Source organism: Dioscorea cayenensis, chromosome 2 (genome assembly GCF_009730915.1).
Source record: "Dioscorea cayenensis subsp. rotundata cultivar TDr96_F1 chromosome 2, TDr96_F1_v2_PseudoChromosome.rev07_lg8_w22 25.fasta, whole genome shotgun sequence".
Lineage (NCBI taxonomy): Eukaryota > Viridiplantae > Streptophyta > Magnoliopsida > Dioscoreales > Dioscoreaceae > Dioscorea > Dioscorea cayenensis.
This window is the reverse complement of record NC_052472.1, coordinates 13,095,018-13,109,734: the sequence shown is the minus strand read 5'-3', so window position 1 is coordinate 13,109,734 and position 14,717 is coordinate 13,095,018. Positions and strand designations below refer to the sequence as shown.

Below are 14,717 nucleotides of genomic sequence, written 5' to 3'. Positions count from 1 at the left end.
TCGGTCTAGCCCTAATGGTGGAGAGTGCGAGAATACCCGATGGTCACGGGCGTATTCGTACATGAATCCCTTCCAAACTTGGTGTGTCTAGTACAAGGGCGATGGTCACGCTACCAAGTACAACCCTAACAGTTGGTTTACTGAGTTCTCATGTAAGCAACACATCAAATGCACCAAGAATGAATCTCAAAAACAAAACAATTGCAATAAACAAACTTAAATCATCCAAATACACAAGTTCACCCCAAGGTTCACGGCATCCGGTGACCTTGGGGTCTACTAAATCCATACAAACAAATCCAAGCAACAAATCCATGCAAACAACTACAAAAGGCATAATAAAAAAACTCCCTCAAACAATGGAAGAAGGAAGACAAGCCAAGCTAGGTGGAAAGGCTTCCACGGACGCCCGCAATGGGAGGGCGGCTTCCCTCAGTCGATCTACAAACTCCCAAAGAAGAGATCGATGAAGATCTAGCCAAATCCGAGCTTCTCCCTTAGATTTCCCTTCTCCAAAACATGTAATCTTGCCTCTCAAAGATTGGTGAAAAATCGGCTTGAAGAACCCTCCAAAAAAACTCCTCCCCTTGCCCTAGAAGAAATCGAGTTTCTTATATACCCCGTCGGTCCATGCGGGCTCCATGCGGGCGCATGGAGCCCGTGAAAGCTCCGACCAAATGCCCAAAAAAACCTGCCGGTGCTACGAGTGCTCAGCTACGTGATTTTTCGCTCGATAATTTTTCCTACGAGTGTTTTTTTGCTACGGTACCGAGACTTGAGAATTCCCAGCAAACCTCACGGGCATCCATGCGGGCGCATGGAGCCCGTGAAACTCCCAGCCAAATGGCCGCAGCAAGAACAACGACACGCTACGATTGTCGCTACGGTCTTTGCTACGATGCAGGGGACCCCAAAAATGCCGTTTTTGATGTCGAAATTCATCCGATTTGCATTTTTTTGAGCATTGTTTGACTCATTTAAGACCTGCAACACCGAAATAACCAATTTAGACATAAAAGCGGGCATCAATTCGTTAACATGTTCACAAATAATACACGATTAATACATATAAAATACATACATTTAGGCGTTTATCAGGACCACAACGCGACATAGGTGCTCAGCGTCCAAGTTTTCGGCCCCCGCTTATCCTTGATCTCTAAGTCAAATTCCTGAAGCAAGAGTATCCACCGGATCAGACGAGGTTTTGCATCCTATTTGCTCAACAAATATTTCAGAGCGGAATGATCGGTGAACACGATCACCTTCGATAGCACTAAATATGAACGAAACTTGTCAAATGCAAAAACCACAGCAAGCATTTCTTTCTCAGTGGTAGTATAATTTACCTGAGAAACATTCAATGTCTTGCTTGCATAGTATATAGGGTGAAAATGAAAAAAGTAAATTCCAATCGGGAGACACGATGATCGGGGCTTCAACAAGTTTTTTCTTGGGGGTAAGAAAAGCGATCATACACTCATCACTAAACTCGATGGCCGTGTCCTTCTCAAGGAGCTTTGTAAGTGGTCTGGCAATTAATGAAAAATCCTTGACGAATCTTCTGTAAAAACTTGCATGTCCCAAAAAACTCCTAATGGCTTTCACCGACGTTGGGGGAGGCAGCTGTTCGATAGTGGAAACCTTGGCCTTATCCACCTCAATTCCTTGTTGCGATATCTTATGACCCAGCGCAATGCCTTCCTTGACCATAAAATGACACTTTCCCCAGCTGAGAACCAAGTTAGTTTCCTCACATCTGGCTAAAACCCGCTCTAGATTTTTGAGGCAGTGGTCAAAAGAGTTACCAAAAACTGAGAAATCGTCCATGAAGACCTCCATGATATCCTCCACTAGATCGTCAAATATAGCTATCATGCATCATTTGGAAAGTGGTCAGTGCGTTACATAATCCAAAGGGCATCTGACGGTAAGCAAAAAGTACCATAAGGGCATGTGAAGGTTGTCTTCTCACGGTCTTCCGGGGCAATGGGGATTTGAAAATATCCAGAGAGGCCATCCAAGAAATAGTAATACTAGTGCCCTGCTAGTCGTTCAAGCATTTGGTCGATGAAAGATAGAGGGAAATGATCTTTTCTAGTAGCATCATTGAGTTTTCTGTAGTCTATGCACACACGCCAACCTGTGACCGTTCTAGTGGGGACTAATTCATTTTTTTCATTAGTAACCACCGTCATTCCCCCTTTCTTTGGTACTACTTGTACAGGGCTTACCCACTCACTGTCAGAGATAGGGTAAATGATACCTGCATCAAGAAGTTTGATCACCTCACTGGGCACTACTTCTTTCATATTGGGGTTGAGCCTTCTCTGGGGTATAGCCGTTGGCCTATGATTATCATCTATGAGAATCTTATGTGTACAGAAAGAAGGACTAATTCCTTTAATGTCTGAGATCTTCCACGCAATTGTTTTTTTATACTTCTTTAACACACTCAGAAGGTTGGATTTTTGCTTAGGAGTCAGGTCGGCGGTGATGATAATTGGGAGCTTTGATCCTTCTGCGAGAAAAGCATATTCCAGGTGTTCGGGTAGCGGCTTTAGTTCTAGTTCCGGCGGTTCCTCAATTAATGATTTTAGTCTTCCAAACTTCCCCAGATCAGTATCCTCAAATCCTCTACACTCGTCTTCCGTGGAGCTGCTACTATCCATGCACTCTTCTATAGCGTGAATCTCACCTTCGGATGATCCTGAGCTACTTCCCGACAAAAGATCTATTTCCTCATCATATTGATGAACTGGTATGCCAAAGGCATCAGAATTGTTCCTCACTTTCTCATGAATAGGGATGGGGGGAGGATTAGGCGGGATAAGCTCCACTACTGGCAACACACTATCGGATTTCATATAATGCGTGAATAGGTCTTGTACACCATGCTCTCCCAGTGGTACAGCTCCGGCCACATAGTAACGATCAGACCTTCTCCAAATGTCAAAAATGTGTGTACTCATCATTCCTTCTAATTCAAATGCCGTGAGAGATTCAAGTGGCGAATCCGAATATGGGACTTGCAAATAGGAGGCGCCACTCCAACCGCTAGCTGCATCCATAATGATAGTGGATAGTGAATAACTGGGAAATATCAAAGAAAGAGAAATATTTATAGTGGAGAATAATTTCAAATGAATGGAGATATATGTACAAAAAGAAGCAGATGAACAACAAAAATGAAACAATGGCTAAATCAATAAACTCTAAGTTTTCCGAGTATTCCTTGTGTGTCCCCGGCAACGGTGCCAAAAACTTGATGAGCGATCTGCAAGTGCACGGGGTCGTCAAGTAATACCCCTCGTGTGAGCACGAGAGGGTCGTATTCCCTGGGCCCAAGAATCTACTCTTACTTCCTCTTTGCGTATTGTCTAGCCGAATGATTCGAAGGGTTTCTCTAATCTATTACTTGAAATAAAAGAACTACAAATGGAGTCTATGATAAGGTAGGGGTATAAAATCAAAGGAAAAGAAAATGGTCACGGATGCGGATTCCCTAGGGGCTACTAAAGTGCAAAGGATGCTAAGAATGTCATGCAATTGAAGGTTTGGACCTAGAGATTTCCTAAATTAGATCAACCCGATGGTCACGGCAATTAACCCCTAATCCGGTATAAGTATTGACACAGAATTTCCTCTGATCAAATCCTCATACGATTGCATTAACAAGTGGGAAATCCCTAATTAGGGGCCGGAACACAACTTGGTCTAGCCCTAATGGTGGAGGGTGCAGAATACCCGATAGTCACGGCGTATTCGTAGATGAATCCCTTCCAAACTTGGTGTGTCTAGTACAAGGGTGATGGTCACGCTACCAAGTACAACCCTAGCGGTTGGTTTTACTAGAGTTCTCATGTAAGCAACACATCAAATGCACCAAGAATGAATCACAAATACACAACAATTGCCATAGACAAAAATTAAATCATCCAAATACACAAGTTCACTCCCCGAGGTTCACCGGTATCCGTGACCTTTGGGGTCTACTCAGATATGCAAACAAATACAAGCAACAAGTCCATGAAAAGAACTACAAATGGCATAAGAAAACTCCCTCAAACAATAGAAGTAGGAAGACAAGCCAAGCTATGTGAAAATGCTTCCACGAACACCGCGAAGGGGGCGGCTTCCCTCGTCATCTACAAACTCCCAAAGAAGAGATCGATAAAGATCTAGCCAAAACCGAGCTTCTCCCTTTGATTTCCCTTCTCCAAAACGTGTGATCCTGCCTCCTAAAGACTGGTGAAAATCGGCTCCAAGAACTCTCCCAAAAACTCCTCCCATTGCCCTAGAAAAATCGGTTTCATTTATATCCCATCAGTCCATGCGGGCATCCATGCGGGCGCATGGAGCCCGTGAAGCTCACAGCCAAATGCCCAGAAACCATGCCGGTGCTACAGCACTCAGCTACAATATTTTCCCTACAGTATTTTCGCTACAGTACCGAGTATTGATAATTTCCAGCAAACCTCACGGGCACCCATGTGGGCACATGGAGCCCGTGAAACTCACAGCCAAATGCCCGGAGCAAGAACAATGACCTGCTACAATTTAGACACATTTAAGACCTGCAACACCGAAATAACCAATTTAGACATAAAACGGGTATCAATTCGTTAACATATTCACAAATGATAAAAGATTAATACATATAAAATACATACATTTAGGCGTTTATCAGCTACCCCATCATTGGAGGCACCTGGGCTCTCCTTGGCCCTTGCCTCCAACTGTTTCCCACTTCTTAGTGTGACAGCCTTCAAATGCTCCCTCGGGTTGCTTTCAGTGTTACTTGGTAAGCTACCTGAGGGTCGTTCTGATTGTGCTCTAGCAAGCTGTCCCACCTAGTTCTCAAGAGATTGCACAGACGCTTGAAGATTTCTCAACACAGTGCTTATCTCACTGAACTGTCCCCCATGCTGTGTTAACTGATTGTTAATATTCTAAAATCTTGCCTCAGTATTAATCATGAACTTTGCCAACACATCTTCAGTGGTATATTTCCTATCTTGTGGTTGTTGCCCTGAAACTGAGGACCTTGAGGTGGTGGTGGTCTTTGTTGTGACTGACCTTGGTTCCAAGAGAAATTTGGATGGTTCTTCCATCCCAGGTTGTAAGTGTTGCCAAAAGAATTTTCCAGACCCCTTGGTCCTCCACTGACGTACTCTACTGACTCAGTCGGTGCAGGGAAAGCAACAAGAATGGGGTACTGTGTTGTTGTATACACAGAACCACATAATTCACATGACATCACTACCTTAGGACTTGAGCCATAACCCAACATGAACTGATTAAATCTCCGTGTCAAAGCTTCAACCTTTGCGGCCAATACATTGTTATCCATAACACTCTTGGTCAAAGCATCCACTTTTGCAGCCAAAGCAGTGGTTTCATTCACCTTGTACAGCCCTGCTGCCCTTGGTGCCTTTTGTCTGGTGCTCCAATAACATTCGTTTCTAGCCATGTTCTCGATTAATGTCTCAGCTTCTTCGGGGAGTTTGTTGCTCAAAGAACCACCAGCTGCTGCATCGATGACCTGTCTTATAGTATAACTTAGCCCATTACAAAGCATTGTACCCTCATCCATGCAGGGAATCCATGATTAGGACACATGCGTAGGAGATCCTTAAACCGTTCATGTGCCTCAAACAATGTCTCGGTGTCCCCTTGCTTGAAGGATGAAATCTCCTATCTCAGTCTCGCTGCCTTGCTTGGTGGGAAATATCTAGCAAGGAACCAGGAGCTAAAGAAGTGAGCCATCTGTATGCCGCTCCTCTCAGACTGAATGGAAATAATCTCAACCTAATGGCAACATCAGATACAGAGTTGATCTTGAAGGTTGAGCAAATTTGAAAGAAGCGAGAAAGATGAGCATGTGGGTCCTCCTCAGCTAACCCATCAAACTGTACTGAGTTTTTAACCATTCCTATCGGGCTTGCCTTAATCTCAAAATTATTGGCCGGAACAGTAGGTGCTTGCACACTAAATTCTTCCCCGGTAAATTGTGGCCTCTCAAAATCGGATAAAGTTCTCCTTGGCTCCGCCATAACTAAAGGCTCACTAGATTCAACCCGGATCTCTTGTTGTCTTGAACTTTCGGCCACTTCTCTCAACCGTTGATGCAAGGCTCGTTCAATCTCGTCGTTGGGCTCAACTAAATTCACTTGACTCGCTCATGTCATAAGATGGGTACCTTGCAAGATAATTAGAGTCAAGACTTAGATATTGAAGAAGAAGAAAGGAAAAAAAAAGAATACAAATGGAGCAATGATGAAATATATACACAAATGATAAACAAAAACAAAACAATGGTCAAATCAACACGCTTAAAGTGATCCGAGTAATCCTCGTGGGTTCCCCGGCAACGGCGCCAAAAACTTGATCGCTTCCCCACAAGTGTACGGGATCACAAAGTAATACCCCTCATGCGAGCACGAGGGGGTCGTATTCCCATGGGCCGGAGAAGCTACTCTTACTTCCTCTTCACTATGTTGTTTAACCTCCAAGTTTGAATGTGATAGTGATAAAACAAATAAACAAGTAAAATGCAAATAAAATGCTAACAATGAAGGCAAGATACTGGGGATAATCAAGGGAAGAAAGCGGTCGCGGATGAGGATCCTCTCAGGGACTACTAAAGTGTGCAGGATGCTAGAACTAACATGCAAATGGCTAGTTGGACCGAGAAAACCCTAGATTAGGTGAACCCGATGGTCACGGCAATTGACCCCTAATCCGGTATGAGTATTGGATACGGAATCTCTTCCACCCAAATCCAAATCCTCCTACGATTGCAATGGGAAAGGTGGTTTTTTCAAGTTAGGGTTAGAATACAAGCTAATACTTAACCCTATAATTGGAGGGGTATAAATACCCGATGGTCACGGTGTATTTATACGTGTTTCCCTTCCAAGCTTGCTGAGTCTAACACTAGGGCAATGGTTATGCAACCTAGCATTACCTAAGAATTGATACACTGAGTTCTCATGCATACCAAAGCATTCAATTACACCAAGCAAGGATCACAAACAAGCCAAAATACAATAGAAAGAACCAAGCGTCCATACAAGCAAAAGTTCACCCCCAAGGTTCACCTACATCCGGTGACCTTGGGGTTTAGTTGTTCATAGTCATCAAATACAACAAGAAATCCATGCAAACAACCAAACAAAACATAAGAAACACTCCCTCAAAGAATGAAGGCCGGAGAAGCTTCCAAAGACGCCACACAAGAGGTGGCTTCCCTTGTCTTCAACCTTCTCTACACAAGCCCTAGGAGTAGATGTCAACGAAAATCGCACTCTCCTCGTCGAATCCTCTATGGAAATGCCCTCAAATCCTTACTTCTAGCTCCGATTTGGTGTGGTGGTGGTGCGCTCTAAGAAGAAGGCCTCCTCCCTTTCAAAAGAAACCCTAACAATGCTTATAAAGGGATGAACTCGGGCTTCCCTGCGGGTGGCCTCACCCTCACAATACTGCTCACAAGGATGGTCATAATACTGCCTGTAAGGAAATCCAGACTTAGACTTTTTCTGAAATTTTCATGTTCCGGGCTGCTACAGTGCATGTACAGTGCCTGGGGTCCAAAAAAATGATGTTTTTGATGTCGATTTCTTCTTACATTCTGTCATTGAGCTCACATAGGCTTCTTTTGTGCTTGAAACATGAAATAAAATGATTAAACCATAAAAAAGGGCATCAAGTTCTCAATAAAATACAATAAACATGTGCATCGGTACGTACAAAATATGTACATTTAGACGTTTATCATTCGGCATATTCTTTTGCAAAACCGCTGAGCAATATGCATCTAAAATCACTGAAACACTCTCCTCTAACTTCCTCTTATTCGTCAACAAGTCTTTTAAGAATTTTGCATACTTAAGCATTTGAGACAATGCCTCAACAAAAGGAATATTGATGTGGAGTTGTTTAAACAAATTCAAGAACTTCTTGTATTGTTCATCCCCTTGGTTATTCTTCAATCTAAAGAGATAGGGATTCTTGGCTTGAAAGGTGCGGGTGCCACCTCCTTGTCTTTGTTTGCTCCCTCCTCGACCTCTATAACCTCGGGTGAGTGTTCATTGGGCTTCTCACTCAGAAGCTTACCCTCAACCTCACGACAACTTCTCAAAGTGATCGCCTTCACATGCTCTCTAGGGTTGGTCTCGGTGTTACTCGGCAAGCTTCCTTGTGGCCTTTCCAATAAGGACTTCGCAATCTGCCCTACTTGATTTTCAAGATTTAGCAAAGAGGTGGTGTGGTTGCGAAGTGTAGCCTCAACTGATTGGAACCTTGTATCAGATGATTGCACAAACCTAGTTAAGGCCTTCTCCAAATTGTTCATTTGGATCTCCAAACCTGAAACTCGGTTCTCCATGTTTGGGGCTTGTTGTTCGAAACCCGGTGGCCCTATGGCTTTTTGTGGACCTTGGTTGCTCCACGAGAAATTGGGATGACTCTTCCAACCCAAATTGTAGGTGTTTTTGTATGGGTTCCTTGATTCCTCATAGCATTGCCCACAAAATCAACATTCTCAACCAAAGATGCATCACCAATAGAGATCGGGCAATCAGAGGGAGCATGTCCTCCACCACACCCAGTGCAAATAGTCACGGCCGCCACTGTATTCGAAGTTAGGAGATCTCATTAAAAAAATGTATAGAATTGTTACTTCACAATAATAGAGCAATCCATGTTGTAACACATATCATCCAATTGAAGTGGGCTACCCAAACTTATTATGGAATAATGATGGACAATATTGGGAAGCACCTCAACAAGAATGTCAAAAGGATGAGATAATTGTAGAGGATGCTCTTCAATTGCAAAAAGTATTAGCTAATTTGATTGAAGCAACTGATGTCCGTGTCCAAAATTCTGAGACAACACTAAGATGTCATGAAGCCTCCTTTAAAAACCTTGAGCATTAATTAGGAGGGATACTTGACACACTCTCCAAGGAACAACAAGTACTTGAGCAAGCAATTCAAGTTCCTTTTAGAAATGATGTGGTAGTGAATGCCAATGAAGAAGTTGGGCAAATTGAGTGCATTGGTACAGAAAATTAAAAGGAAGAAGCTGAATACCATTTTGAGATTTTGGAGTGTGTGAATGAAGATTGTGCTTGTGAGCGAGAAAATTTTCAAGGGGATTTGCTAGTGTCATGTCCCTTTCAAGCAGAAAATACACAAGAAGAAGTAAGGTAATGGAATAAGAACCTCTCCTTGGGATTGATCAATTCACCCTTTTGACATTATTCTTGAGGTGCTTCAATGAAGTTAGCTAATACTCTTTGCAACTGAAGTGCATCCTCTCCGAGTATCTCACCCTTTTGACATTCCTCTTGAGGTGCTTCCCAATATTGTCCATCACTATTCCACAAGAAGTTTGGGTAGCCTTTTTCAATTGGATGATATGTGTTGCAACAAGGAATGCCCTGTTGTTGTGAAGCAATAATTCTATCAAGTTTTCCACTCAGAGCTTCAACTCGAGAATACAGAGCAATGAGCGAATCAATCATCATTTAAACTCTGTGCAAGAAAACGTAAGACATGACAAAAGAAAATAAATGAGAATGATGGAAGAATAAGAAAGTGTGAAATAGAATGAATGATAAATAGTAAAAATAGCAAAGTGCAAAGCACTTCTAAAACGCCTATTCCCAGGCAACGGCGGCAAAAACTTGACGCGACCAAATATGTGTGTAAACTACAAGTGCACGGGTGTCGAAGTAATAATACCCCGGTGAGAGGGTAGTCGAATCCACAAGGAATAGGGGAAAACAAACTTTATGCGAATAAAAATAAGAAAAGATAAAAGAGGCGCGAGTAAAAGGTAGGGGAGACAATCGATGATAAATGCGGTACTCGGATATTGTTCCACCTAGGATAATCGTTTCAAGTGCAAAACACCCTATTATGCTTTCTAACTAATGCATTAATGAGTCGTGGAGATCCTTTAATACATGGTCCCAAATCAAAGATCAACCATGCCTAACACTATACATGTCGCAGAGGAGAAATTGAATAACCTCTGAACCTCGCACTCGTATAGAATTGCAACGAGTTCTAGGGATTCAAAGTGATAAACCCTATTCCTATGTATAGACCTAACCCTTTGGTCTAGGTGGAAGGTCCCTAACCACAATTAAGCCCTAGGTGCTAAAATCACTTCAACGCTTCACTTCGTATTCTTAACACACAAGCACTTATCATTATTTATGGCCATTTCCTCTACTAACTGTCGGGCTTCTTCAGGGGTCTTGTTCCCCATTGTACCTCCTATGGTGGCATTTAGGAGTTGTCTCGTACTTGGATTCAACCCATTGTAAAAAGTCTGAATGATCATACATTCCAGGAAATCATGTTGTGGGCAATTCCAAAAGATGTCCTTGAATCACTCTATCTGAACAAACGATGATATTTCATTGGGAAGCTTCGCTGATTTCCCCAGAGGGAAGTACCTTGCAAGAAAAGCTTAGCCCATCTCATTCCATGTCGTAATGGATGCTCATGGTAAAGAATGTAGCAACTGCTTTGCTCTTCCTTTTAGAGAGAATGGGAAAACCCTCAATCTTATAGCATCACCCATAACACTATTAATCTTCAGCATGTCTCAAACTTCTAAGAAGTTTTCAATATGGTTGTTTGGATTCTCATCGGCCAAACCATTGAATTGTGCCGGCTATTGTATTATTTGGATGAATGCTGGATTTAGCTCAAAGTTCAGAGTTGTAATTAGGGGCCATATAATGCTAGATTGTGTCCCAAATAATGATGGTCTAGCATAATTAGAAAGTGTTCTCTGCTGTTCATTATGTTTTGCCATGTTGTCAGACCATTTAACTTCCACTTCAGCTAGATACGATGGTTCTTGCACAGGTTCTTTACCTTTTTTGAGTGTACATTCAAGTTCAAGATCACCTTTAATTAATATCGAAGGGTTCCCTCAGGTCATAATCAGGAGTTGTACCAAAATAAAGAAAACAAATTAGAATGATGACAGAATATGAAGATATGAAGTAGAATGAATGATGAATGGCTAAGATAACAAAGTGCAAAGTATCTCTAAACACCTACTCCTCAGCAACGGTGCCAAAAACATGACAATGGCCCTTGCGTGTGGCACGCAAGTACACGGGTTTGTCGAAATAATAAATCCCAAGTGAGTAGGGTATCGTATCCACAGGGTGTAAGGAATAAAAATACTAAAATTGCTACTTAACCAAATGACAATGAATAATGATTGTTTTGATAAAGTGTAATGTACATAAAAATAAAAGAAACAAGAACGAGACGCCCAAGTAAGTGAGAGAAAAGACAATTGATAGAAGTGGGGTACTCGGACAATGGTCCCCCTAGGACTAATGTTTCAAGTGCAAGACCTACTATTATGCTTCTTAACTAATGCTTAATGAGTCATGGAAATCTGAAAGTACACAGTCCCAAACCTAACGTCAACCATTAATAACTCTATACTATATCCCACCGGAGAAATCGCTCAGTCTCAATACCTCACACTATGTAAAGTTGCATGGAGTTAGGGATTCCAAGTGATAAACCCTATTCCTATGTGTAGATCTAACCCTTTGGTCCAGGCGAAAGACCCCTAGTCACAATTAAGCCTCAAATACTAAAGTCACTTCAACGCTTCACTCTGTTGCTCGTACAATTAAGCCCCACTGGAGTTCATCGTTTAGTTCTTCACTCTATTATAACCGCAAAGAACTCTAGGAATTAGAGTTAGGATAAATCACAACTGAGGGGAAAAGAGACACTCCGCTACCACTCGACTCATCCTCTCGACCCTCTTAAATCTAGCTTTGTCTAACCCTCGTGGCATGCCACCCATCCACAAAGGTTACCAAGATGAACTCTCAACCCTAGTGTCACTCTAAGGGAGAAATCATTCAACAAGCATTCAAGATTGAAACTCAATTAAAAAATCAATTAATGAAGTCATAATAAAAGGTCAAAGAAATAATAACATCCTAGGGTTTACAAAATCCAAGTACCCACTAGGGTGTTTAGCTCTCCATGGAGCAAGATACAATCAATAATGAAATCGAAAGTAAAACAAGATACGATGGTCTTGTGGAGTAGCATCTTCTTCTCCAAAGGTCTCCTTATCCGGCCAAGGGCACACCTCGCTATATCGATGTCGTCGAAAGCTGCCCCAACAATGTTCTTCCAAGAGAAGCATGGTGTTCAATCCATAGGACCACTACAAAGACTTGCCAAAAGCCTCCCAAAACCCTAGCCCACGGCCTCTCAAAAGATGGAGAGAAATTGGAGAGAAGGGTGAAAGATTCCTCTAAAATCGGGCTGAATCGTGGCTTAAATAGGGTTGGAATCGGGCATCCACACGCCCTTGTGGAATTTTTCACATGGGCCTGTGGAATTTCCACACGAGCGTGGAGAATTTTCACACGCCCGTGTGGATTCTCTAGAAACCTGATTTTCGGCCAACTGTGAATAGTAACTGCTACAATATATTACTACATCGATTTGCTGTAGTAAACTGCTACAGTGCTTTGTCAAAACACTCCTAATTCCACACATTTCATCGAGGCAACATAAACGGGCACATGTTTATACCGTAGATCACAACTCTTCTTTGATCAAAGTCCTCATTGGTGAAGATCTTGCTATCAATGCACAAGTTGGGATACGCAAATATGACTGCCTTCGTGCTGCTCCAACTCATTTTAATGCCTTGACTACATGGAGGTTGGCACACATTCTCATATCTTAGAACCGCACTTGGGTCTTTGCGTTCGTTCCTTCGAAGATTCCACCAAATAGTGCGTTCACAATCTACTTTTGCCTTATTTTTTAATACTAAGCTTCACTACCCTAAATGCGCAAAAGAACACAAATACACATGTATTAGCACTTAAACATGATAAAAGTAATGCTCATCATAAGGAAAGAACACATCGCATTCTTAACACACAAACACTTATCATTGAACATGGTCCTACAATAGGAAAAAAAATTCTAGGAATCACTATTCACTCAATAAAAATAAAGAAAATATTTAAATAAGAAATGGAGAAAATGGTGGAAGAGGGAAATATGAAGTACAAAAGTAAATGAAAATGTGAATGACTAAAGTAACCAAGTCCTAGTGTTCCTAATATCCCATTCCACAGCAACGACGATAAAAACATGACATGTTCGAATATGCTTGTGAATTGGAAGTGCATGGGTGTCGAAGTAATAATTACACCAGTGAGTGGGTAGTCAAATCCACAAGGAACGAAAGTATTAGTATTAACTACTTCTTGGTTATCTAGTCAAAATTGATAAATGTGATGGAGTGAACTAATTGCAAGAAAAGTTAACAAGCAAGCAATTGGGAAAGTAATAGAGTAAAGGAGTTCTTAATTTTTAAAGATGGGGTACTTGGGCGATGTTCCCCCTAGGATCTTCCATGAAGCTAAAGATTTGCTAAATATCCCTAAACCAAGTCTAATGAGTCGAGCTAATCCAAAAAAAAACAACCAGTCCTTGTCTCCAAGAAACTAACACTAGTCCCCTACAGGGTCCTGTAGAGAAATAGCTTAATCTTAACATCTCACACACCATATAACCGCACTAAACTCTAGGGATACCAAAGAGTGAAAGTGATTCCAAAATATAAATCTAACCTTATTCTCCAGCGAAGGATCCCTAACCCCCTATAAGGTCCTGGCAGAGAAATCGAACAATCTCATGCCTCACACCAAATATGTTTACATAGAGTATAGGGAATATGGAGATAGGAAACACTCAATCGGAGGGGAAAGGGGCTCCACTATCTCATGACTCACCCTCTCAACCCTCTTTAGCCTTGATGTTCTAACTCTAATGGAGACCTCTCGCATCAAAGTATTCAAACAATCAAGCATACAAGATTGGACCTCAATTAACACATCAATTAATGAAAGCAATATAACAAGGTTTAATGAAAAAAATACATCCTATGGTTCATAAATTCAAGTACCCACTAGAGGGTTTAGCTGTCCATGGAGCTAGTTACAATCATTGAAATTAAATGTAAAAACAAGTAATCCATAGAAAACCCCTCGGTAGTCATAACGATGGTCTTGTGGAGAAGCCTCTACTCGTCCAAGGGCCCCTTTGTCCAGCCTAGGTTATACCTCACCGGATCGGTGCCGACGAAAGCTCTCCCACTAACCTTCTTCCAAACAGAGCATGATGTCAGAGCCGTAGAACCTCTCCCAATCCCTATCTAATATCTCTCGAAACCCTAGCCGCCACCTGATAAACGTCTAAAAGTACGTACTCTGCATGTATTTGTTTTGTAGGATTCTTTATATTTATTTGTTGAATCGATGCCCTTTTGGTCATCTTATAAGGTCAGGATCTGGGCACTTATAAGGTCTTGAAGGGCATTTTTTGGGCATCTTCTTCTTGATTCTTCATCTTCTTTGGGGGTAAGGCCGGCTAGGGTTTGGAGGACACTTCCACATCACTTGAACCCAAGCTTTAGGAGGGCAAAAAGGGAGGAAAATCTGAGCATTTCTTGGCGGGGAGAGCAAGAACGAGGAGGATCTACTTCTAGGGCATCATTGCTTGGAGGTTGAAGACAACGGGAAGCCACCCCTTTGAGTGGCGTCTTGGAAGGCTTTCTCCGTGGATTCTTGTGTCATTCAACCTTCATCATTTGAGGGAGTGTTCCTCATGTTTACTTTAGTTGTT

The 14,717-nt window shown here is 42.0% G+C and overlaps 1 non-coding gene across 1 annotated transcript; it reads left to right on the top strand.

Annotated features, from left to right (window-relative positions):
- Nucleotides 1-5,602: 5,602 nt before the first annotated feature.
- On the top strand, nucleotides 5,603-5,709 carry LOC120281666. The gene has a single exon (XR_005542756.1). It is a non-coding gene; the product is annotated as a small nucleolar RNA R71 (small nucleolar RNA).
- The last annotated feature ends 9,008 nt before the right edge of the window (nucleotides 5,710-14,717 follow it).